The 24,697-nt window shown below is 42.9% G+C and overlaps 1 protein-coding gene across 29 annotated transcripts in view; it reads right to left on the minus strand.

The window, feature by feature from the left end:
* The window catches only part of RBFOX1 (RNA binding fox-1 homolog 1), a 754,257-nt gene that overhangs the window by 393,080 nt on the left and 336,480 nt on the right, over positions 1-24,697 (minus strand). The window lies entirely within an intron of this gene.

A 24,697-nucleotide genomic window follows, 5' to 3' on the forward strand; every position in this document is an offset into this window, starting at 1 on the left:
TCTGTAATAACATTTCCTCTGCCTTTTATTTTGCATTTTTAAAGACATTCTTTATTTTGAGATTTCAACTATGATATATTAATATGCAATGTACTAATAAGAGATGTCTCCCTGTTCCCAGAGTTTCAAGGTATATCTAGTAAGCACCAAAACTATGGATGAGAAATACATTCAAGCATAGATCTGAAAACTTTGTGGCATTTGAAAATACCCAAGCAATCATTTGGGATGTGTTACATGGCAGTAGATAAATGCCTAGGGGTTTACATGAGTTTGAATTATACTGACTTTGCTATCCCACTTACTAGCTGTGTGATCTCGAACAAGTTACTCAGCCTCTCTGAACCCTGTTTGCTCATTTGGAAAACTGAGATAATAACAGTCCCTACTTCAAAAGGCTGTGTTATCATTAAATGAAATCCGAGCGCCGCATCATGATGTGTACAGTACCAGTGGCCATGTGCCACTCTTATCATGTATTCCCCGTTCCCCCTGATGATTGGTATAGACACATCTGTGGTTTCAGATTGAAAGCTTTGACTTGAGATTGAAGGTTCAGATAACATTGAAATTGTCACTCTTCTAATTTTCGTATTAGGAAGTCATGTGGGTGTGTGTAGTTCCACAATTCTAAAAACAATAAATGAAGTTCTGATGAAGTGAATCCACTTAAATAATGCCCAAGTCCCAGGGATCTGTGAAAATCACCTTCAAAATCAAACATTCACTTGCCACATCCCACCTCTCTCTCTACACAGGACACTTGATATAGATTTTGTTGAAACTGGGAGAGAGCTTCAAACACCGCCAAACATATCCAACTATTGGCGTTTTCTAAATCCAAATGTCAATTCCTCCACTTTCAGACAGCCAAGGTGTTTTTACACTACACTAATTTTAGTTGCTTGATTTAGCTGCATAATTACATTTCTAGATAACGACAGCGGACAGGGTTTGGCAGAGAATTCAATTATTTAAGGCTGAATTTTGGTCATCTTGACAAGGTTTCTCTGTAATTGATTCTCATGCATCAAAGTGGCCACGTTGTACAATTCAGAAAGCTCCCATAACAGCTGCGTGCTGACCCCTCTTACTCAACAGCCCGATACTGTTTCTAACTTTAGCTTTTGACGACGACCTTCAACACCACATTTCTGAGAAGTTACTGGGGAGGACAGAAGCGTCGCCGTGAGATGGACGTGTCTCTCCTGTCCGCTTTACTTTAGCAATCAACAGGAGGGGAGAGCTATTAGTTACTTAGGTAAGGCCTGCGTCAGATCAAATTGTTTCTTTAGTGTTATAAAATAGAAAGACCACTGGACCAGGAGGCAGTAGACTTAATTCCATCATGTAGGCCAGAAATTTACACATTTAGATTCTTGGTTTCTTGAGCATAGAAGAGAGGTAACTATATTCACTTACTCTTAATCAAGAATGCTTCAGTAAGCAAACGTGAGGAGGAGGTAGCTAGAAACTGCAGAGAAGATAGTGAGAGAAGATAGTGATCCACTGTATTTATGTAACTCTTTCTCTGTCTCTACACACACACACACACACACACACACACACACACACACACAGACACAGAAGTCTCCATATTCTCTGTTTCCACATCCACAGATTCAAGCAACCTCAAATCTAAAATATTTAAAACAAAACAAAACAAAACACCACTGCACCTGCACTGAAATACACAGACTGTTTGTTCTTGTCATTATTTCCTAAACAATAGAGTATAACAACGATTTACACAGCATTTACATTGTATTAGCCTTCATAAGTAATCTAAAGATGATTTCATTAAGCATATGGGAAGATGTGCATAGGTTATATGCGAATACTATGCCATTTTATAACAGGAACTGAGCATCTGTAGGTTTTGGTATCTAGGGGAGGTCCTGGAACCAATCCCCTCCATCTTGATGGCCGGCTGTAGGTATAATGGCACTTCTTGCAATGACAAGTTGGATATATGATGGTGGTCCCATCAGATTATATTATAATATCATATTGTACTGTACCTTTTCTATGTTTAGATACAGTATTCAGTACAGTAACATGCTCTGCAGGTTTGTAGCCTAGCATGGATGAGGCTATGCCACCTAAGTTTGTGTAAGTGTGACTCTGTGATATTTGCACAATGACAAAAATGCCTGACTCATTTCTCAGAATGTACTCATTACCCGTCGTTAAAAGACGTGACTGTGTACATGTGTTTATATATATTAAAGAATCTGCTGATTTTAGCAGGACAGAAATGAGAGATACATTTCACACAGGATAGAAAGACATATAGTTATAACCTGTGCAGGGGATATTTTCTTTTTTCTTCTTAAGAACACTATGGTCCTGGCGTGGTGGCTTACGCCTATAATCCCAGCACTTTGGGAGGCCAAGGTGGGCAGATCACGAGGTCAAGAGATCAAGACCATCCTGGCCAACATGGTTAAATCCTGTCTCTGCTAAAAATACAAAAATTAGCCAGGAGTGGTGGCGTGTGCCTGTAGTCCCAGCTACCTGGGAGGCTAAGGCAGAAGAATGGCTTGAACCTGGGATGCAGAGTTGCAGTGAGCCAAGATCGTGCCACTGCATTCCAGCCTAGGTGACAGAGCCACACTCTGTCTCAAAAAACAAAAGCAAAAGAATGCCATGATTCAACAAGGTTTTGCTGTTCTGTATGATCGTAGTACTCATGTTTTTGAAGTTGCACTGACTGTATCCTTGTTCAAAACCTTCCACTAATCACAAAGAATGTAAATAAATAACAGCTACTATACAAAAATCCCTTTTTCTTGACATAGGTTCTATTTTCCCAAATGGGAAGCACCCGGTATTATTGAGCTGTGATTCTTTTTTCTTGGAGCCTCCTCTAGGTTGACACCATGTTGTATGTCTTTCCATTCCCCAGTGGCAGCGCAAATGGTTCACGGCAAATGTCTGGCTACCCAACACTTATTGTGTGGTATTAAGCTCATGGTGTAATGCAGGAACTTAAAATAGTAGAAAAATTGGCAAGGTGAGAGGAGAGGCGGGCAGTTCTGATCGTGGCTAAGAGACATGCAGATTCCCTGAAACATACTGGAGTGAAATGAAGAGCCATGTATCGCCATCTGCTCTGCCCATCACGGGCAGGGAATGGTAAATGTTTTTCTGTAAACACCCAGATAATAAATATTTTAGGTGTTGCAGAACTTACAATCTCTGTTACAACTGCTCAAAATTCTGCTGGTGTAGCGTGAAAAAGCATCTGTTGACAATACGCCAATGAATGATTGTGGCCATGTTCCTGTAATACTTTATTTGTTAAATTCCTATCATTTTTACAGGTCACAACATATCATTCTGTTTTTAAAATAAAATTTCCAGGCAGTTCTAAGTGTAAAACCCATTCCTACCTCGAAGATGAAACAAACACAGGCAATGGTCCAGGTTGGCTCACAGCCCATGGTCTGCTGACCCTTAATCTAGGGTATGTATTTTATCCAAGAAGTCAGGCTTCAAGACAATAGCAAATACACACACTCCTTCGCTGTTCCTTTCTGCTTCCCCACTGTCTTCTCTCCCCTAACACTTCCCTGGCACCCGTTCTGCTCATCTCCGCTGTGCCAAAGATTTCCATCAAGGCTTTTGCTTTTTCTTAGCCAGCCTTTGATAGTTCAATCTCATCCCTCCACCTAAAAAAAAAAAAAAAAAAAAAAAAAAAAAAAAAAAAAAAAAAAAAAAAAAAAAAAACGCAAAACAAAACAAAAAAGTCTTCCATCTTTCTCCACCGCCCATGATGACATTCCCTTCTTGGGTATTGACTCCTCTTTTCCTGTCCTAGATAAAGGCATTCTGGCTCTGGCTGTCAGACACCGCATCTCCTTTCCCAGATCTTATGAGCTAACATAAGCTGGCCACAGTGGTGTACACTTGAATCTCAGCTACTCTGGAGGCTGAGGCAGGAGAATCACTTAAGCCCAGGAGTTTGAGACCAGGCTAACAAAGAGAGGCCAACAGGAGCGACCTGCCCTTCTGAGTGGTAGCTACTCAAAGTTTAAACATCAGTGAAACAGAAGAAAGTAAGAAAGAGAAGTGCTGGCTGTGAAGAAGGTGAGGGACAGTGGGTATCTAGAGAAGGCCAATTCCTGCCCCATGGATTCTGCTGGTCAGCAGAGCAACCTGCAGTCATAGGGACCAAGTCCAGTCCATAGATGGGGATGATGATGACCGTGATAATAATTTGTCTGCCCAGTGTAAAAAAAAAAGTTAATATTGCTTAATGGGGGCACTTATTTCATGTAAAACCTAGATTTATACTATCTCTTGAAAGAATGGAACAGCTAGGTATGTTGAGCCACATTTCTTTGTACCAATAATCACATCTGTGAAAAAGCTTCCTTTCCCACAGGGCAGAAGCTCACTGTGGGAGCAGCTCTATGATTCTTTGCCTTCTCTTTTATAACTAAAAAGCAGCTATCAGTTGCCATTTGTTGACTACTAAAACAAAACGAAACAACATGCATAAAGCAGAGTGTTTCCCCGATCCTATCACTGAATAAGTTTAATACTAATCACATTTCTTATCTCTTGGATATTGACAATGTTGATTTCAAAATACAGATTTGTACAGATTATGTCATTACTCACACAATCACTCACTTTGTTTCCAGGCAAAGGTGGGTAATGGAAAATTTCCTACAGTGTCTGAGGTCCTTCATAATATTTCTCACTTTACCCTGTCCATATTCATCATCTGATACACCTTGTCCCTTTTTCTACAAATCACTGTTTTGTAGAAACCACACTGGCAAATTGTCTATGCCAAACAACTCTGTGAATCTACCTTTCCATTTAAACTTGCCTGCTATACAGAAATACCCTTCCTTCCTCTCTTTCTTTCTTCCTTCTAGGTCAACCTGGCTGGCCTAAGTCAAATGTTCCATGACACTTTGTACAAAGCCTTCCCTGCTACCCCAGGCAGAACTAACTGCACCATCACCTTTGTCCGAATGTCTTTTTGGCATTGCATTTAGTTCAGGGACTGCCCACACCATATCACGACTCCTTTGATGGTGATCACAACTTTCAAGAAGGCAGAGTGGCTCAAATAAGGAAGCATGTCATTTCTTCTTGCTCACTCAGTGACTAAAACGGCCACGAGGCAAATAAAGTTTTCCCAAATCCTTCCAGAAATGACTGGCTGAACAAGGTGTGAGGAAGGTGGAGGGGCTGCCAGGGGCCCCCAGATAACTGAGAGCTACCTAGGTTTCCAAGCTCATCACAAGTAACCTGGGGGCATCACAATAGTAGAAAAAGCCTGCATTTCAAAGTTGGACAGGATGGGTTTGGATCTGGGGGATCTGAGCTCTGTCACCCTTTTATGTGTCTGATTAAGGACAGACAGTATACTCATCCCTGATCCCTAGACCCTTCAGGGCTAATATGGTACAACACCTGTACTCTCTCACAAATGTATTACAGTAATGAAATGACATACTGAAGGTGGGTGTTCCTGGTGCTTGGAAGGCGTCCAGAAAATGCTAGTCTATTTTTATTTCATTCTTCAGAACGTTTTCAATGTACCAATGCAAGATTGTTTTTTAATCTCTCGGCTCTTCACGGCAGCTCTGTTTGTCTTCGGTGCCCCATCAACACCCCATACAGATGTTGCCGTTAAGCTTCCGTTCTGTTATCCCCCCAGTAAAACTGCTTATATATACATCCCATTCTTCAACAAGAAGCCATATGCCAGGTCTTCCCAGCACTATGCCTCCTGCTCCAATCCCAGCACTCATGATCTACGGGGCTGAGATTCCGAAATATCAGCAGTGATTTGCCCTGGGATGTTAAAGACCTACCTGGCATTCTCATGCAGGTGTGCATCCATTTCAGCTCCTCCCCCACCTCCTCAATCACTTTGTTTTTCTGCCATTCTCTAAGAACTGGGCACAGAGTAGACGCTCAGTAAGTATTTGAGAATGACCTGTCATCTGTGGGATGAGACGGAGGCTCAGGGAGGTCAAGTGACGTGTCCAAGGTTAAACAACAAAATGTGTACCTGGTAGTTCCCCAGAGTCAGATTTCCCTACATGCCTGTAATACATGCTGAGTCATCAAAAATGACACTAGGGTATCAGCATGAACCAGAATTGAGAAACGGCACTCACTGCCAGACAGACATTCCAACTTCATCCAGTGCAGGTAGAAGAGAGCATGGAAAAGCATTACCTAGCATGGACCTCAAGAAAAATTCCTTGAGATGCTACATAACATTTAGAAGCCCAAGGACTAACCAGTGAATTCCCAGTGAAGGAGAGGATGGCTCCAACAGGGATCTCAATGGGGTGCCCAAGTCACAACTATATCAAATTGATTACCAAGATGGGCAGATAGGAAAAAGCTCCAGTAGGCTGTAGACAGGGTATGCTTGACCATCAATCAACCCCTCTCCAGAATATAACTGCCCCCATTGGAAATATCAGAGGAGAACTAATTTAGCCAGATAAGACATCTGAAGAAGAAAAGTCACATTCCCTCACTTAGAGACTGCTTTCAGTTAGTGGATGTAAGTGAGATATTACATGGGAAGTTCTTGCGAGAATGACAAGTGTGTACTAAGCATATGTTATTCTTGTGGTATTACAATTCTCCTGCCTCCTGCCACTTCTTACCATGCCTGGATCCCTTGTTGCAAGCACCACAGCACAGTAGTTAAGAACTTACACTAAACCACACAAAACACATTAAAATCCCAGGTCCCCCCAGTTGTCAGCTGTGTGTTCCCATGCACATTACTTAGCCTGTCTGTGCCTCAGATTTCTTATCTGTGAAAGAAGAATATGATAAGTAGTGTAACACATACAGTGGTCCAGAGAGTTAAATACATATATTATGCTGCTGTGTTTGGCTCAGGGGCTCATGGCACACTCAGTGAATGGCTGTTGATAGTTGTCATAGTGACAACAGAATTAGCAGCTGGTTGGAGAATCAAGCCGGGCGTATCAAAACTCTTCCTCCCTTCCACTGCTAATTGCTTAAATGAAACTGTGCTTGCAAATGCAACTTGTGAAGCACCTTCTTGTTTAAGAGCGTACCTCCTTCTTCTATGTTCTCAGCAAAAAAAAAAAATTAAGACCCAGGAGTTAACCAGGGACAGGTATATGGCTTCTGTACATGGAAAACACAATTTCTGAAACCAAAACAGAAAGTAGGATGTCAAGTTCAATTCGTGGTTTTTAGGAATAATTGAAGGGCGTGCCTTTAAATCAGAAGTAAGTTAAAGAATCCAGGGTCCTGGGTTACTCTAAACAGCAGGATTGACCACAAGTCTAAAAATGGTTATGGAGAATCACAAAGAAAATTCCAGCAGGTCTTGTCAGTGAGGAGCCGGCTGATAATCATTACAAACTTGAGGCCCCAGTGGTTCAGGCAGCACCATGCTCCTCCTGGTTCATTAAGCGCTTCTTGACCTGATTCTCCTCTGAAAGCCAGACTGACTGGCTGAATGAGCAAATCTAAGAATATCAACCCTGCACATCATCTCTGCTGAGATCAACAATGCTTCAGGAACCGACCTCTGACCTGTCTGGGGATGAATGGCAACTGGGTTTGAGAATTTGTTGGCCTTGCTTGAGGCAAACAGATACTCCCTGAGGCCTCTCAGAAGGGGGAAGGATGCAGCTACTCTGCTAGGCTTTTCTTTGTGCCCTCTCTACATCTTCTGCCTTCTGGGCTCCAGGTCTCTACAGGAGCTGGACACAGAGATGACTCCAAATAACACCAATCTCCAGAACTGACACATGAGAATTTTTATACTAATTCCATGCAGTTGCTGAACTGGCTGAACCACCTGAGCTCCCTGGGTATCATTTTCTCTTTAGAAACTCAGTGTGCTGGACTGGCAACTTCCAAGGCACTCTACATGGAGAGAAGGCTCATCAGACGAGCCACTGTAAAAAGGACACCGTGGTCAAATGAGTTGGAGAAATTCAGCTTGCCCTCTCTCCCTCTTGGGAATTCGTGATTACTATTAACATACAAAAACACCCGAGAAGTCCTGTAAATAAGTAAAACAAAACAAAACGCTGCTGGACCTTGCTTAATTCAGACTTTCCAAAACTGATTTGATGACCAACATACCATCCATCCACCCATCCATCTATCCATCCATCCATCCACTCATCACCCCACCCACCCATCCACTCACCATTCATTTTGGTTATCTACTGGACTATCTGTTTTTTGAGAATTATGTATCAGGCCTGTGCCAGGCCCTGGGCTATTTCTCTTCTTTCCTTCTTCCTACTTTTTCATCCTTTTCATCATCACGGTCAGAGTCACTACCACTTCTTCAGTGCTTACTATGTGCCAGACACTGTATCTGTTGTCTCAGTTTACCCTCTCTTCATTCCTGTGAAGTGGAGTCTGTTCCATTTAATACATTAGTAACAAGAACACTGAGACCCTGAGAGGAGAGGTGACCTGGCCAAGACTGTAGCATTAGTCAATAGCGGAGCTATACCCATGAACTGAGATAGGCTACGAAACTCCCTTTTGCTAGATGGTATGAGAAGCCTTTTTTCAAATGCGATGTGCATAAATGTAATCTGAGAAATAGTGGCCTGGGTTTTTAGAAAATTATTTTTATTTGTTTATTGAAACAGGGTCTCTCTGTTACCCAGGCTGAAATGCAGTAGCATGATCATAGCTCACTGCAGCCTCCAACTCCTGGACTCAAGAGATCCTCCTGCCTCAGTCTCCTGAGTGGGTGGAACTACAGATGAACACCACCACGTCTGGCATTTAAAAAAATTTTTTAGGCCAGGCATGGTGGCTCACGCCTGTAATCCCAGCGCTTTGGGAGGCCGAGGAAGGCGGATCACAAGGTCAGGAGATCGAGACCATCCTGGCCAACAGGGTGAAACCCCATCTCTACTAAAAATACAAAAATTAGCCGGGCATAGTGGCACATGCCTGTAATCCCAGCTACTCAGAAGGCTGAGGCAGGAGAACTGCTTGAACCCAGGAGGCGGAGGTTGCAGTGAGCCGAGATTGCACCACTGCACTTCCAGCCTGGCGCCTGGCAATGGGGCGAGACTCGGTCTCAAAAAAAAAAAAAAAAAAAAAAAATTTTTTTTTTAGAGATGGGAGTCTTGCTGTGTTGCCCAGGCTGGTCTTGAATTCCTGGGCTCAAGCAATCCTCTATCTCAGCCTCCCTAAGTCCTGGGATTACAGGCATGAGCCACCATGCCTAGCCTTAGCCTGGATATCTTAACTCAAGTTGAGTGGTTTCTTCATCTCCTTTACCCTCCACCCCTCAGTCAATGTCAACCACCCTAACAGCCATTAGAGGTCCAGGGACACAAATGCAAAGAGTAAAGGGAGGAGGAGAAGACACTGAGGGCTGGAGAAGAGCTGACCTACATCATGCTCCACTGAGTCTTCAGAAAGTGCGGAAATGCCTCCCAAGCAAGAGAAAGTCCGAGGCACATGGAAACGGGCAAATCACCAGGGAACACCAAGAAAGACTCACCACTGGAGGAGCAAACAGAAGGACAGGGGGACGCAGGAGGAGGACAGCTAAAGAGATTATTAGGTGGCCCTTTCTTTGTGATGCGGAGGCATCATTTCTACCCTCAAGGGCTGATTTTTCCTTGGCTTGTCCCCATATCAGTGCCTCTTCTGGGGGTGAACTGGTGGCTCCTCATTCTTATTTTTGATACATGAGCCACTCTGAAATTGGACGACTCTGACTTGTGTCCTCGTCCCAGAAAACTGCACATAACTCCCCAATTTTTCCCCATCATCGTAGGGAGTTGATGACTCTTGTGAAATTCACCAATGGACTCTGGAGGGGCCTCTGAGTGTCCCTCAGATTTTCAAGTCGGTAGCCAAGATGTGCTGTACTTTCTACTAAGGACAGGCATGGGTAACGTCAAAATCCCTTAAGACGGGCTCCTATTAACAACTCAGATGACTGTCCTCACGTGAAATCATGTTGACGTGCTTACCAGCACTGTGACTTTGATGATATGAACCTGCCAGTCAGCACTCACCACAGCTTGGCAGGGGGCAGGTTTTCAAGGTGGCAAGAAGGTCAAACAACATGGGCAGGTGCTAAGGCACCCCGTATTGTAAAAGCAAGTCTGTCCCTAAGAAGTGCAAAACACATCTTTCATTCCCTTGGCCAGCAACAAGGAGTCATCTCAGAACAGGAGACGGCTTCTCTCTGCTGAAGCTTTTTTTCTCCAGCTTCAGGCCACAAAAAAAAAAAAAAATGCTATCAATCCAAGGAGTAGGTTTTACTCATCACTGGGAACCCACCAAACCCAGTACTGGGGGAGAAAAGGAGGTAGCAAATAAACCTGTGTTTTCGGAGACTGTATAGTCTAGTCTTGCAGACAAGACAGAAATGTGAGGGACCCAGAACCAAGCTGTGCTAAGCTGTGCCAAGCTCTGCAGCTGAACCTCTCATCGGAGAGGATTAGGCAAGGGGCTGACTGCTGCAAGATGGTTTCTCTGCGATGTCATGGCCAGGCAGCTGGTGGCAACAGAGAGCCTCTGACAGGTGGGATTTTCAACTTCCCAGATTAGCAGCGTCCTGCTGGGACACTCTAGGGACATCAAAAGAGGAACCACCCTGAGTGACCTCATTTCCTTTCTGACACTTACATGACAATCTATTTTAAAATATTTCTAAATAAACTATATATGACATTTATTATTTGCCAGACATATTCTAACCCATTTGTGTATTAACTCCTTTAATCTTCACAACTATCATATAAGGTAAGTCCCATTTCTATCTTCATATTACTGTTAGACAAACAAGGCACAGAGTGGTTAAGTAACTTGCTCCAAATCACACAGCTTGTGAAGGATGACTCTAGCCCCATTAATAATCCCATGTTATGCTGCCTTTCCATGTATTTCACATTTTTTTTAAATATATTTTTTCTAGGCCGGGTGCAGTGGCTCACGCCAAGCACTTTGGGAGGCCAAGGAGGGTGGATCACCTGAGGTCAAACATTCCAGACCAGACTGGCCATTATGGTGAAACCCCATCTCTACTAAAAATACAAAAATTTAGTCGGGCATGGTGGCAGTTGCCTGTAATCCCAGCTACTTGGGAGGCTGAGGCAGGAGAATCACTTTAACCCAGGAGGCAGGGGTTGCAGTGAGCAAAGATCACACTATTATACTCCAGCCTGGGCAACAAGAGCAGCACACCATCTCACCATCTCAAAAAACAAACAAACAACAACAACTATATATATATATTTCTCTGGCCTCCAGTTTACTAACGAAGAGTACTTATTTTTATCATAATAGAAATGTATCACATTGGCCAAGAACTCAGCTATTGAGGCCATATCAAGTTTTGGTCCAAATTTGGGCTCTGAAAATCCCTGGGCAAGTTACTTAAACTTTCTGAACCTCAGTTAATTCCCTTATAAACTGGGGACAATAATAGTCCCCTGACAGGGTTGTTGAGGGGTTGCTGTAAGTAACATGTTGTAAAATTAGTGCATACAGCATTATTCATGACGGCAGAGACATAAAATCAATACAAATGGCCTTCATTAACAGACTGGATAAAAAAAAAATGTGGTACATACACACCATGGAATACTATGAAGCCTTAAAAAAGGATGAGATGTTTTTGCAGGGACATGGATGGAACTGGAAGCCGTCATCTTCAGCAAACTAATACAGGAACAGAAAACCAGACACTGCATGTTCTCACTCATAAGTGGGAGCTGAACAATGAGAACTCATGGATACAGGGAGAAAAACCACACACATTAGGGCTCGTAGGGGTGGCGGGGGAAGGAAGAGCTTCAGGATAAATAGCTAATGCACATGGGGCTTAATTCCTAGCTGAAGGGTTGATAGGTGCAGCAAACCACCATGGCACACGCTTACCTATGTAACAAACCTGCATGTCCTGCACATGTATCCTGGAACTTACAATAAATTATTTTTTTAAAAAAAGGTAACTTTCAAAAAACTAGATTAATGCATACATATGCATACATTTTCATAAAAGGCAGTCGTAGAAGATATCTTCTATTTAATGTTTTAACAAACCCTTTGCTAGGACTCGCTACATGTCAAACACAATTCTAAGCGCCTCCGAGACTTTGACTCATCCAGTCTTTTAAAAAGTCCATGGTATTGGTACTCATAATAGCCCCATTCTACAAATGAGGATATTAGAACTCTGAGGCCTTACATCACTGATGGCAACTTGAGCAGAGAGGGCCTGTAGCCAAAGCCACACCTGCCCAATCCCAAATCCTACTTCCTTTCCTCTGCTGGCTTCACATGACCAAGGATGTTGATGTAATTGCTAAGTAAGGAATCCTGGAAATCTACTAAGGAGCTGGCGCCGACATTCAGGTGCCCACATTCTAAATCTCACCTCGATGCTGAAATCTCTTCTGAGGCCCAGGAAAAGCATGGTGGGTGGTGAACAAGAATTCCAAAATATCCTTCCAGAGAAATCCCACTGCTTCAGAGCCATGCCAAACAGATTGTACAGTCTCCAAACTATATTCAGACCCAGACATACAAACACTGACCTGAAATCAACCTACCACCCTCCGCGTCTTCTTCTTAAATAATGTTTGGCAGAAAAAGTTGTTTGCCTCTTCTACAAATGCTTGTAAACTTATTGGACTGGTTAGGCACTAATTTTTCTGCCTGCCCACCTATCATAGGTCTGGATTCAACACATTAGCATTCCATTAAATATTTACGGCGTGCGTTTACATCTCCCCCAACAATATAGAATAGAGCTCCATGTGGAAATTCACAGATTCCAGGGTGGCCATTTGTTTTTAGGATTACCACACAGACCTGACTGCCTTGGAGATTCCCTGGCTGGCCTCAAAGATGAATGCTTCTTTTAGGACCAAAATAGAACAAAGGGACAAAAGGGAACTGAAGGATTTAAAATTAGGATAAAAAAAGAAAGAAAGGAGGAAAAAATTGGCACCAGAGTTGGCCTGCCTTAACCATCTAAAACTTACCAGTGATGCCCAACTTTTAGTGTGGTTTATCCCATATGTTCCCATACTCCCACTGGGACCTAACATTTGCAGGCGCTATTTATCATTCTGGCTAGTGGTGTGCTCATCTGCCTACCTCGCTAAGCAGCCTTCGTTGTTATTTTTATAATTACTGGGAGTCTTTTTCATGTTGCACTCTGCCAGAACTCCGGCTCACCACACACCTGTTCTACGCAGAACACATGGAGAGATGGGGAGAGGGGGAGAGTGAGCCTTGCCGTTGAGAGAAGGAAAAGACAGTCTTTTCAGCCTGCTATGAAAAGCAAAATCGAGTATAAAGCAGAAGTCCAGAAGCCACTAGGTACCTTTTTGTTAAAAGCTGTATTCTGCACCAACACTTCATTTAACAAAAAATTCTCTATGTCTAAGAGTTTGTTTATAAAAACACTGTCCTAATTTTTTTGACAAATGTGAAATAAGTTAGTCTTCATAATGACTGATGATGAATATCATCATCCCCATCTCACAAATGAAACAATTAAAACAAAGACAGGTTAAATAATTTACCCAAGGGCTCCCAGGTGGTAAGTGGTAAGACTTGAACCAAATCTGAATCCAGGTACTTATATGTGAAACTATTCTACCATGCTGCATCTAACCAGCATCACTGTTATTACCAAATACCTTCACCGCCACCACCACCACTACCACCATCAGCACTGTCACTACCACCAGAACCATCAGCACCACCATCACTACCACAACCACTATCACCACCAGTACCATCCACCATCACCGTCATCACCACCATCACCACCATCCCAACTCCATCACCACGGCGACCACCACCATCACCACCATCACCACTATCCCAATTCCATCACCATGGCTACCACCACCATCACCACCATCACCAATATCCCAACTTCATCACCGTGGCCATCACCACCATCACCACTATCACCACTATCCCAACTCCGTCACATGGCCACCACCACCATCACTGCTATCACAACTATCACCTGTAACCCAACTCCACTACCATCGCCACCACCACCATCACTATCACCAGCACCAGCATTACCACCATCACTACCATTACCACCATTATCACCACATCATCACCATCAGCACCGTCATTACCACCAGCACCACCACCATCTCCTTCATCCCCACTACTACCACTCCCACCATTCACAATCACCACCACCACTACCACATCATCACCAGACCATCACCATCAGCATCATCGCTACCATCACCACCACCATCACCACCGTTACCGCCACCACCAGCATCGCCAAAGGACAGCTTCTTCCATTTGCGTGGTACTGTGCTGTGGTGCTATACGAACTAGCTTGTGCCATGCTCCTGACAATGCTATGCTTTTGTGGTCTTGCTGTTACCTCTATTTCATAAATGTAGAAATGAAACTTCATAGAAGTTGGGAAACATGCCCATACAGCTAGTCGGACGCCCATAAAATTCGTAATTTGTTTCAGGCTCAAAGTCAGTTCTGCTTCACATTCGTGTGAATGCATTTAACTCCTGTACTCCTGCAACTGGAGGCAGAGGGTGGAGGTGCTGCTCGCTGGACAGTTCCCAAAACTGGCTCCCCACTTCTTACCCACCACAATAGTGGAATGCTAGAGATCACCTTGCCAAGCTGGTGAGTAACTTCGTCTTTGGTGACTGCTACCAACTAATCTATGAGACCAGTTGTTTGGTGATGGTGATGGCGCTAATGGCAATGGGTTGGTGACAGTGGTGATAGTGGTGGTGATGGGAGAGCTCAGATGGAAATTCTGAGCTCTGAAAGCTTTCGCCTAAGATACGCTGAAACTGGCTGGTGACTCTCCTCCATGAAGCCCCATACCACCCAGGTGAGTGCCTCCTGACTTCACCAAAGCCTGCCAAAGTCTGACTTCAGGGAGATGCATTTCTTCTCTTCTGGCTGAACGTCAGCTTTAGGGATGAATCTCAGGCTTGTTTTTTTAAAATCTTCTACCCCTGGCCATTTCTTTTCTCTCCACTCCTAGTCCAAACAACCATCGGCTCGCACCAGAATTATCGCAGTGTTCTCTTACTTGACACCCCCGTCCTGGGCTTTCCATCTCGTCTCCCTCTACTCTCTGCAGAAAAGCCAAACTGGCCTTTGTAAAGGCTAAATATGATCATTTGTCTCCTGCTTAAGGCCTCTTAGGGGTTTTTTTTTTTCCCCTTCTTCTTCACTCCTCTTGGGAAAAAAATCCAACCCCATGTCAGGGTTTCCAAACCCTAGTGGTTTCTGGCCTTTCTCCGCCTCTTTACCCCCCTCTCCCTGGCTCCCTGGTCCCTTTGCTTCTCCAGCATCGTAAGGACACCTAGGCGTGCAACAGGTACTACATACACTCTATGCCTTATCCTCTCTTCCACCCTGGACCCACCCCTTTGCCCACCTCCCACTCCATCTCAGCTTTGATGTCACTTCTTCCGAAAAAGCTTCCCTCACTCCTGAATCCAACTCCTACTCTTTCCCTTGCACTGCTATTTTCCTTCAGCACATTTATCACACCTGGCAAGGCACAGCTATGTCATGATCATTTGCTTACAGTCCCTCTCTCCCTCACAAACTTGTAACCTCCGTGAAGAAAGGCAGACCTGCTTTCCCTCTCTGTGTCCCTTCAATAACCAACCCAATCTCTGAGACAGAGCAAAGGCCGAATAAGCATGTGTTATATGAATGAGTGAGTAAATTAATTGTTAACCACTGAAGTAAGTGAAAGAATGAGGTCTGAGGTGATTTACCTTAATCATTCTGGGCCTCACGTGTCTTGCAATAGATGATCAGCTATGCCTTTTGTAAATGGATCATGCAGTATTAGGAAAATTATGCAAACGGTTAAAAACATAGCATTTCTCCTCCCCAATAGTACCATATAACTCTCAAAAGTCTGCTACGTGTAAGCAGATAGTTGTCTTATGTAATACAGAAACTGCTGCCTTGAATTAAAGACATCATTATTTTGGAAAGTTCATCTTTCTCTGATACAAAAAGTGAAGGATCCATCCCTCATATAAACACATAATCTTCTTGGCATGCCACATGATTAAAGAGGAAATGCGATTTTATTTTTCTGGAAACTGATATTTTTCACAAAGCCAGGAAGAACTATCAGAATAAAGGGATGTTTGTTTGGGTGAATCACCAGCTTTATACAAATCCCATGTGCTAATTGCATAATGGGTCTTTACAAAATGCTGTAATATGGGTTTGGCTGGTTTCTTCTGCTCTGGGTTTGAAAAATAGATTGTTTAGTAACCCATCAAAGATATATGTAAACCAAGTAAACAAAAGAGCAGATGTTGACTGCTGTCTTGTGCCTCGTAGACATAATTAAAAACAATGAGACACTCACAGATTCAAATAATAGAGAACAAATACAAACACAAAAGTCAGTACAATATAAATGTAAACTGCATTTGCTGGACACCTGCTTTCTTACTCCGAAATGCTGTATCGTATTTCCCATGATGAAAAATTTGTGTAATGTTCTTTGTTCACCTATATATACATATACGCATTCTGCTCTCCACTTTTCAGGAAGACAAGACCGTAAAAGGCAATCTTCCACAATGAGTATTAGCTGCAGTTTCATCACTACTGACAAGCACTTTGGACAGTTAAAAAAAAATGTATAAGCATAAATGTTAATAAGAACCAGATAGCTAAAACTTTCACATTTACAGAAGAAATTCAAGTGACAGTTTGGGTGGGGGTAGGGTAGAGTAGGACTTTATTCATTTGTCTTTGCATTTATTCCTTCATGTATTCATTTAATAATTCTACTAAATTGACATTTTTATTTCCTGAAAGCCTTATGTATCTTCTTTTTTTAACTAAAGAGCATTTCCCAAAATCCAGATTTCATCATAGACAAAAATATTCCTGTTGACTAGAGTATTCAAAGTATCATTCTAATTTTCTAAATATTCTGTTTTACCCCCTCAAACTCCTACTCTATCTTCTGTTGGTTTTCAGTTCTCAGTTCTATAGGGAAAGAAATATCACCACACACACAAAATGAAACACACGGTATAATTAAGAAAACACAAGTGCAATTTATTTATTTAAAAAAAAGAAAGAAATAGAACTTTTCTCTGCTGGTACCTTGAAAGATGGATTGAGGGCTGCAAGTAAAATATATGATGATATGATTTGTTTTCTTCCAATTAGGAAAGGAAAAAAATCAAAGCTGGGGTTAAAATTAGAGCTTTCTATGGCTTATTAAAGAGAAGAAACTTTCCCACATCCAGAATTCCCAATCCAGAAAATAAGTGTCCTCCATCACGTTCAAAACAAAGCAGCATTCTTTTTCAGTGAATAATTGAAATATAAACATTTTTTTAAAAGCCTCAAAAACCCCATTGTTGAAAGATCACATCAAGCTCCCGTTGACTTGCAGTGAATGGATGGTGATTCGGCTTACAGTAAACTCGCCCTCTCCCCTGCCTGTTGTTTTTGATGATATAGAAGGATGGGGGATTCTAATGTGATCTGCATCTCTTTATGCTAATAAAAGAGTGTCAGCCCATTTTCACAGACAACACCATAAAGCATAAACACCAAATGGGAAACAAATAGGGCTGTGATGCCACTGTGAAATAAACCAATCAACCCTGAAACACCTAAGATAGATCGCATCCCGTTCTTCATTCATTCTTCATAGAAAGGCAATGAAAATGTCTCTAAGTGAATCTGATTAAACACACACACATACACAACCGCGCACAGGCGCACACCACCTCGGAGCTCGGGAAGGTTGTAAAGCACTAAATTCTTTTGATTTATGAGGCAGCCTTCACTGCACTGAGCAAAACAGCATGGCAAGGCAGGACCCCACTCCCTGAAATTCGTTTATTAACATGACCAGGCCCCGAAAGTGAACAAAAGCACTGGTGCGGGGGGTATAAATCATTAATACAGTGCAGGGCAGTGACTGCATTTCCTCTGTTAGTTGGAGAGCTCCTCAGCACAACAGGGATTTGGGGATTGGAATTGGCTGCGGAGAAATACACTCCATCATTCTCAGTGCTGATGATTCTCACAGCCTCGTTCTTTTCCCTCTCCCTCCTCCTCCCCAAGTCCAACAGCCTCAAGGTTTGTTGCAATTCATTAAACAAAATCTTAATGACTTAAAAAACAAAATCGGGAAGAGCTTCAAAGTTGACAGATCGCCTGAACTCTTTCCCCTTTTGACAAGTCCTGCCTTTAAAGGAAAAGAGAAGGACCACTCCATTAATTGGAGCGATTCTTCCTTCGCAGGAGCCTGGCAGAGGTCTCTCCGTAAATCATGCAGAACCAGCCCTTGGCCAGCACCGTGAGAGGGAGGACATAAGGATGGTGCAGAATAGCGTTTCTAAGTGTCCGTTCTGGGGCGAAAGTGTCTGGTTTTAAATATCAGCTCTCCCACCTATGCCTCAGATTCTGCATCTAAAAATGAAGCCATTAATTTCAACTCCCTAGAGGGTTTTTGTGGGGGATTAAACGTAGTAATCCATGTAAAAGTGCTTAGTCGTGTGCTTGTCACAAAGCACTCCATAAAAGTTATTGATTATTTCATTATTTTAATTATTTTATTATTATGATCATCACTGTGGAAGAAGGCTGGCTTCTCTGATTACCTAAATGGTCTTACAAGCCGCATCTCCTACTGCTGACCGAAAGGGCCTCACATTTTTGAATGGAACCAAAAAGAGGCTAAAAAAAAAAAAAAAAAAGAAGAAGAAGAAAGAAAGGAAAGAAGAAAGAAAGAAAAAAAGAAAGTCTCCAGGAATCCCGAGTCACGTATTCTAAATGGAGACCCCCAGTGGAAGGTTCTGCCATTGCACCATGAAGAAAACAATTTCTCCACTCAACCCCTTCCTGTGTTAACCGCTCACTGCAAACCCTTAGGGGAGAAAAGGAAGAAAGAAAGAAAGAGAGCAAAAAAACAAAAATTGCATAGTTTTATACTGATTATTTGGTTGAGAGAACCTGTCAGCGACTTTAAGCAGAGACAATAGATGGATCCAAAGCAAAGCTACTTTCAGGAGGCGCTTTTGTGTTTTCAGAAATTCCAGCAGCACCGGATGAAGTGTGATGTGGAACTAGGAGTCTCACACCTCATTCTTTTGCTTCGGAATGAAGAGCAGCAGCGGGGAACACACCGCTGTCTCCTAGAACAAATTCAGGGCCTGAAAATGCACGTGTCAGATCTCCTGGTCCATCCTGAAACTGGGGCACCTTCCCAGGCATCAGTGCCAAGCACCCAGGCACCACGGGGCCCCAGAGGGGCCCGCCAGACTCTCCCAGACTCTCCCGGGTGACAATCTACACGTCAGCAGGGCCCCACCATAGTAAAGCTTATGGGGATAAACCTCAACGTGTGGCCAGGTCCCCAGCATCACAGAATAATGACATTCTGAATGGAAATAAATGAAGGGCCTGCAGTGTGATTCTGTCAGCTTTTGAAAGTAAATAACTTCGCTACTGACAAGAGGAAGACAATTTTTATTTTCCCTCCTCCTGTCACTGAGCATTAATTGAGCTGTGTAGCCATATTACAATCCGGAGACACCAGCAGGACTGACAGCTCGCTGGAGGAAGAAAGAGAAGAGCCCCCAAACAGGGTAGTGGAACCAAAAAACCCCAGAGCGACACCCAAGTCCCCTGTGTCTGTGTCCTTGGCAGACCGGGGGTGCATGAATCATGTTAATTTGAGAGAAATGGAAAACAGAACTGTATGTCCAGCTTCAATAAACAAGTCCTACGTTTCTTTAACACATTCCTTCTCCCGTTTCACAAACATCTATAGGCTGCTCACCGCAGCCCAAGCACTGAGCTAAGCGCTTCCATTTGTATCTTACTTAATCTCACAAAGAACAGAACCAAATGGTTATTCTAATCCCTGTTTTTCTGAAGGAGCAATTAAGGCTCCAAATCAAAAAAAGTGACTTGCTCAATTCAGCTGGATCAGCTAATTGAATAACGGAGTTGGGATTAAGCCTTCAGCTGATGACTTCTGTCCTGTATAACTTCAGAAACACTATTTTTTTTTTTTAACTATGCTTTGGGGGAAGCTGGCTCTAAATAGATCTGGATTTCTCATCTGAATTTTGCAAGACCCTTGAGATGGACAGCTGGTTACTGAAGTGTGTAAACCTCTCTGTCCTTCTGGGTTTGGATACCAATTTTGCTCTTACCTTTCCTAAGAGCAGGACCAGTCCCATGCATGGATTCAGGCAGAGGAAGAGGAAGGAGATCTACTAAGGGGAAAAAACTGGAGATACTTGTTTTTGTTTTGGATAAGGGAAATCCAGTTGTCGATGTGAATCCTGAGCAAATATCAAACGCCAATAAGGAAAAGGCTCATTGAGACTAAACCTTTTGTGCATTTACTTATCAGTCCTAGGAAATTGGAGTCACTTAAATCCTACAGCTGCCTCTACTTTGTTCTATGGCTGCAAAAGGGGAGGAAAAAAATAGTCATCGCATCCCTGTGAACACATACTAACCTTCTGAATGTTTTTCACTACACTTCCACTTTCTAATTTTGATTCTGTTTAAAGGCACATGAAGAAGAGGATCAAAACAGGGTAAGACTGTTCCTCAGCCAGATCTTGGTTGAGTGCTAAGGACTGCAGCAGCTCCCAAGTCCCAGCACCATCATGTCAAAGCTCTCCTTGGGATGTAGACGTTGAATGTACAGCTATTTTCCTTTAGTGTGTACTACAGGCTGCTGATCTGGCAGAGGGAAACAGAAGCAACACAAAGAACCTAGCTCTAGTCTTGCCCCTTGCAAATTGGGTCATGGTAGGGAAATGAGTAATTCCAGAAAAGACATGGCAGAGGATTCCCAGGAAATCCAGCAGGTCAAGCTGAAGTTTTCCAGAGTGTTATACTGCAATCATGGTTCACAAGATGGCACAGAGACAAACAACGTAAGAGACTATCTGAGGACAGGGGCCTTTGCTTACTCCCTGGGAGAGTCTAGAAGGACAGCTGGAGTTCCATAAACCTAACAGGAGTTCCATCAACATGGAATGGGTGCATAAGCAGGTGGATGAATGAACATTTACTTCTATGTATGTTGGGAAAGCATGATCACAGGTGTGATTCGGTGACTATGTTTTATTTGCTTTGGGCAAGTCTATGTTTAACATCTAAGTAAATTTTTTAACATATTAAGTACGTATCAATTCTGGTAATGGGTAAATTGGCAGAATGTAGGAAGGAGTGCCTGAAAATCTGAGGCTTGAGAAATATTGGACCACTATAATTATTTCCCTGTTAATAAGTAGGCCCCTTGTTAAAGTTTTGACAAAACATACCAATAGGACTCTCAGTGCTCCAGAGTCAACGTCATTTTTTACAGTTTTGATAGACACTTTCTCTCTAACTTCCTCCCCATCAAACCTGGTTCCAAATCCTGGCTCTTTTTCAGCCAGGACCAATCAATCAGGGCTTCAGCATGTCAGGAAGGTCAGAAACAGCAGGGAAATCCTCTTTCCCCAAACCCTCTCAGGAGCCAGGATGCTTCAACCACACAAGCTCTTTCCTAACCATACGTCAGGCTCAGGAACTGAATTTCAGGATCCTTCAGAGAGAACCCTGACCAGTCATGTCTCCCAGCAGAGATGGCCTGCGGGTCCATTGCTCACTTCTCTAGCTCGCTAGTATTCAGCATGGTTAAAGGTCTGGAGACAGGGCTCTTCTGAGCCATTGTACCTGAGAGCCGACCCTATCTGACACAGCCACCCTCCATAGGACTGGGTGAGGCAAGCTGCATCATGCTGACAGCCAAGGGCCAGTGCTCAGCCGGGCAGAGAGTTCTCTTGGGCAATACCCGGAAACAGGAAACTTTACTGATGAATGGAACTTTCTTCGCTTTTCTTAATTGAATTAAACAGCACACTGGGACACCTCTCCTCGTTCATTAAAAAGGTCTCTGCAGACGGGGCAATTACGCCCACACTTGTCAGCTCTGCTTCATTCGCAGGATGACATGTCCTGCTCATCACCCAGCCCCCTTAGGCACAGAGGCACCAACCTGATTTTGTTTACAATGCTGCCATTTCTTTCCCTTCCACAGGACTATTATTTGCCTGACAAACCACACTGTTTTTACCCGGCCAATATGAATAAACAAGCATTATGTTTCCTCTTGGGGCAGAGAACCTGGTTAAATGAATCAGAAAACCCTAAAAAAGATTGTCTACCCTCAGTCCATCAGCTACTGGAGAATTACTCAAGGGTCAGCTGTAAGGAAAACAGATGGCGGGTGAGCACTAATAACACGGGCTTTCTCCAGCCGGGCAGTGGCAGGAGCGGCCGGTTGCATGTTCTGACACAGAAACCACCTCGAAATGGCAGGCAGAGCAGGCAACGGGCACAAGGCTTCGGTCTATGGATGAACAGATGCTTACAATTTTCACAAGTGATTGTTGGACTGAGTAATTTTAAAGCAGAGGCAACCCACGTGGCCCTGCAGTCAAGGTCTACACCACTGCCCCTCCATAGGTCGCCAAAATGGGGGAAGTTCAGATGACCCCCAGATCACCTGAAATGTGGGCCTTACCTGGCTGATAACAGCCTAACATTTCATGCCTTCTCCCCTTAATCGGAAAAGATCAGAGAAACAAGAAAGACTGGTTAACCAACTTATGACATAAGACATCTCTCTAGAAGGAGACTGAGGGACCCCTCTTCTATCAGGCAGCCACCTGGGCCTGGAAATGTACTCAGTCCAGCCACTTAAATTCCTTTAAACAATTCAGACATGAAGCTAATCTAATTCTTTTCTGTGTTATTGACACTATCGACTATCCCCAATCCACAGCACTATCTAATAAATCAACATGGGATTAAGCCAAAAAGAAAGAATGTGATAAAATGCCATTTGGCCCCCTATAAATCATCAGATGGAGTAATACAAGGTAAGTAAATGCAATGAGAATTGAACTTTTCTACACAGCCATAATTATTATGGCCTACCTAATGTTTTCAAAATTTATAACCATGGCTGTTGCATGGGGCCACCAACCCTCCCCCCAACTCCTGTAGCCTTCGTAAGAGAGCCCATTTTCCCCGGGTGATTCTTTGCACTGAGAATCACTTTCTAATTAAAGACAGAAAGGGTTGATATGCAGGATTCAGTTCAATTGCTTTCGATCTGAAGATGTCCACAGTGAGCAATGGCTTCATTTACCGGGAATTACCCTTTGTACAAACCACTTCACTACTTAAAACAAACCACATGGATCATCATTAAGTGGGAAAAATTACCAATCTTCGAATATTGACAGTGGCATGGCCCACTTTAGAGGCTCTTTTCTCCCCCTTCTAATGTGGATTGTAAGCATTTGACTTATTTTTAAATTTAGGCTGATAAAAAGGTTCTGAGTGAATAGGGCTCGACGGATGAGAAGCTTTCTTAGAACTGAATTGGGAGACACTGATGGTGGTTTAAGAACAGAGAAAATTAAGTTAATATGCTACTGATCCTCTTTCAGGGCATTAAACTCAGTGTAAAACACATACACACACACACACACACACACACACAGCCTCTGGGGGGAATGTAACACGTAGTTTGCATCAGAAAACAAATCTGATGTTGCCTCACCATACCTTACTGTGAGATGGGTGCTATGAGGTTTGCCCTCTGTGACTTAGAATGGAAAAAAGCCATGTCTAGATTTCTGTGTCCTGTGTGTACATGCATGTGTGTGTGGTTGCTTTCTATTACTCTCTATCAGGAAAACAAAATAGGTTCTCTTCTGACCTAGCTTGTTGCAAACCCCCAAAGCAGAATTGTATTCAGAATTACTCCTCAAAGCAAAAAATGATTCAATGAGTACTTACTTTGGAACTTGGAAGATTCTGCACTGGGGATAGGTGAGTTCGAAGTTCAGCTTCAAGAAGGTTCACCATCAAAGAAGACATACCATGAAGCCACTGCAGTGTATCAAGAAAGAAGATTGAAGCAGGGACTTTCCCTGGACAGCAAGATTGAAGCCAGTTTTTCCAAGGACTACTTGTCCGTTCCATCTGAAAGTGGTTGATGACCATAAAATATATGCTCTAACTAGATGTGTGTGTGTATGTGTCTGTGTGTATGTATACACAGTTGTGTGTTCCTCTGTGAATACATCACTGGGTCTGATATCTAGATGCCAAAAGGACTCTTTAGCATTATCCCATCTTGCAGTTCTAAACTGTAATAGCATCTCAGATGTGGGAAAAAAAAGAGAGGAGGGGAAAAGAAAAGAAATCATAGCTGTAAGTAAACACTTATCTAGATAAATGTTACTGGGACATATAAATAAGTGACGCAGGATAAGTCAAATAATGTGAACATCAAAGTTGCCTCTTCATAGGCCTAAATAAATAAATTATTCATGGAAAAAGTGTTATTTTGTCACTTACACTAGGCTATTCAGAGCAGACTCTGAGGCTGAGGCACCTCAATTGATTTTTGTTTTTATGAGTTGTCTTACGGACAATTCCTGGAGAATTTAGGAGGAAATGTTGGAAGTTCAGGCTGAGACAAAGAAAGCATTTGATGAAGTCATTTTCCTTAGCTACTGGATAAGAAATAACCATATGAAACTTCATTCCAGAAAAAAAATATACTTCAGGGAAGACTCGATGGCCCCTGATCAGAGTTTTTGAATTTGGA

This window comes from Cebus imitator, unplaced genomic scaffold, assembly GCF_001604975.1.
Source record: "Cebus imitator isolate Cc_AM_T3 unplaced genomic scaffold, Cebus_imitator-1.0 Scaffold4, whole genome shotgun sequence".
NCBI lineage: Eukaryota > Metazoa > Chordata > Mammalia > Primates > Cebidae > Cebus > Cebus imitator.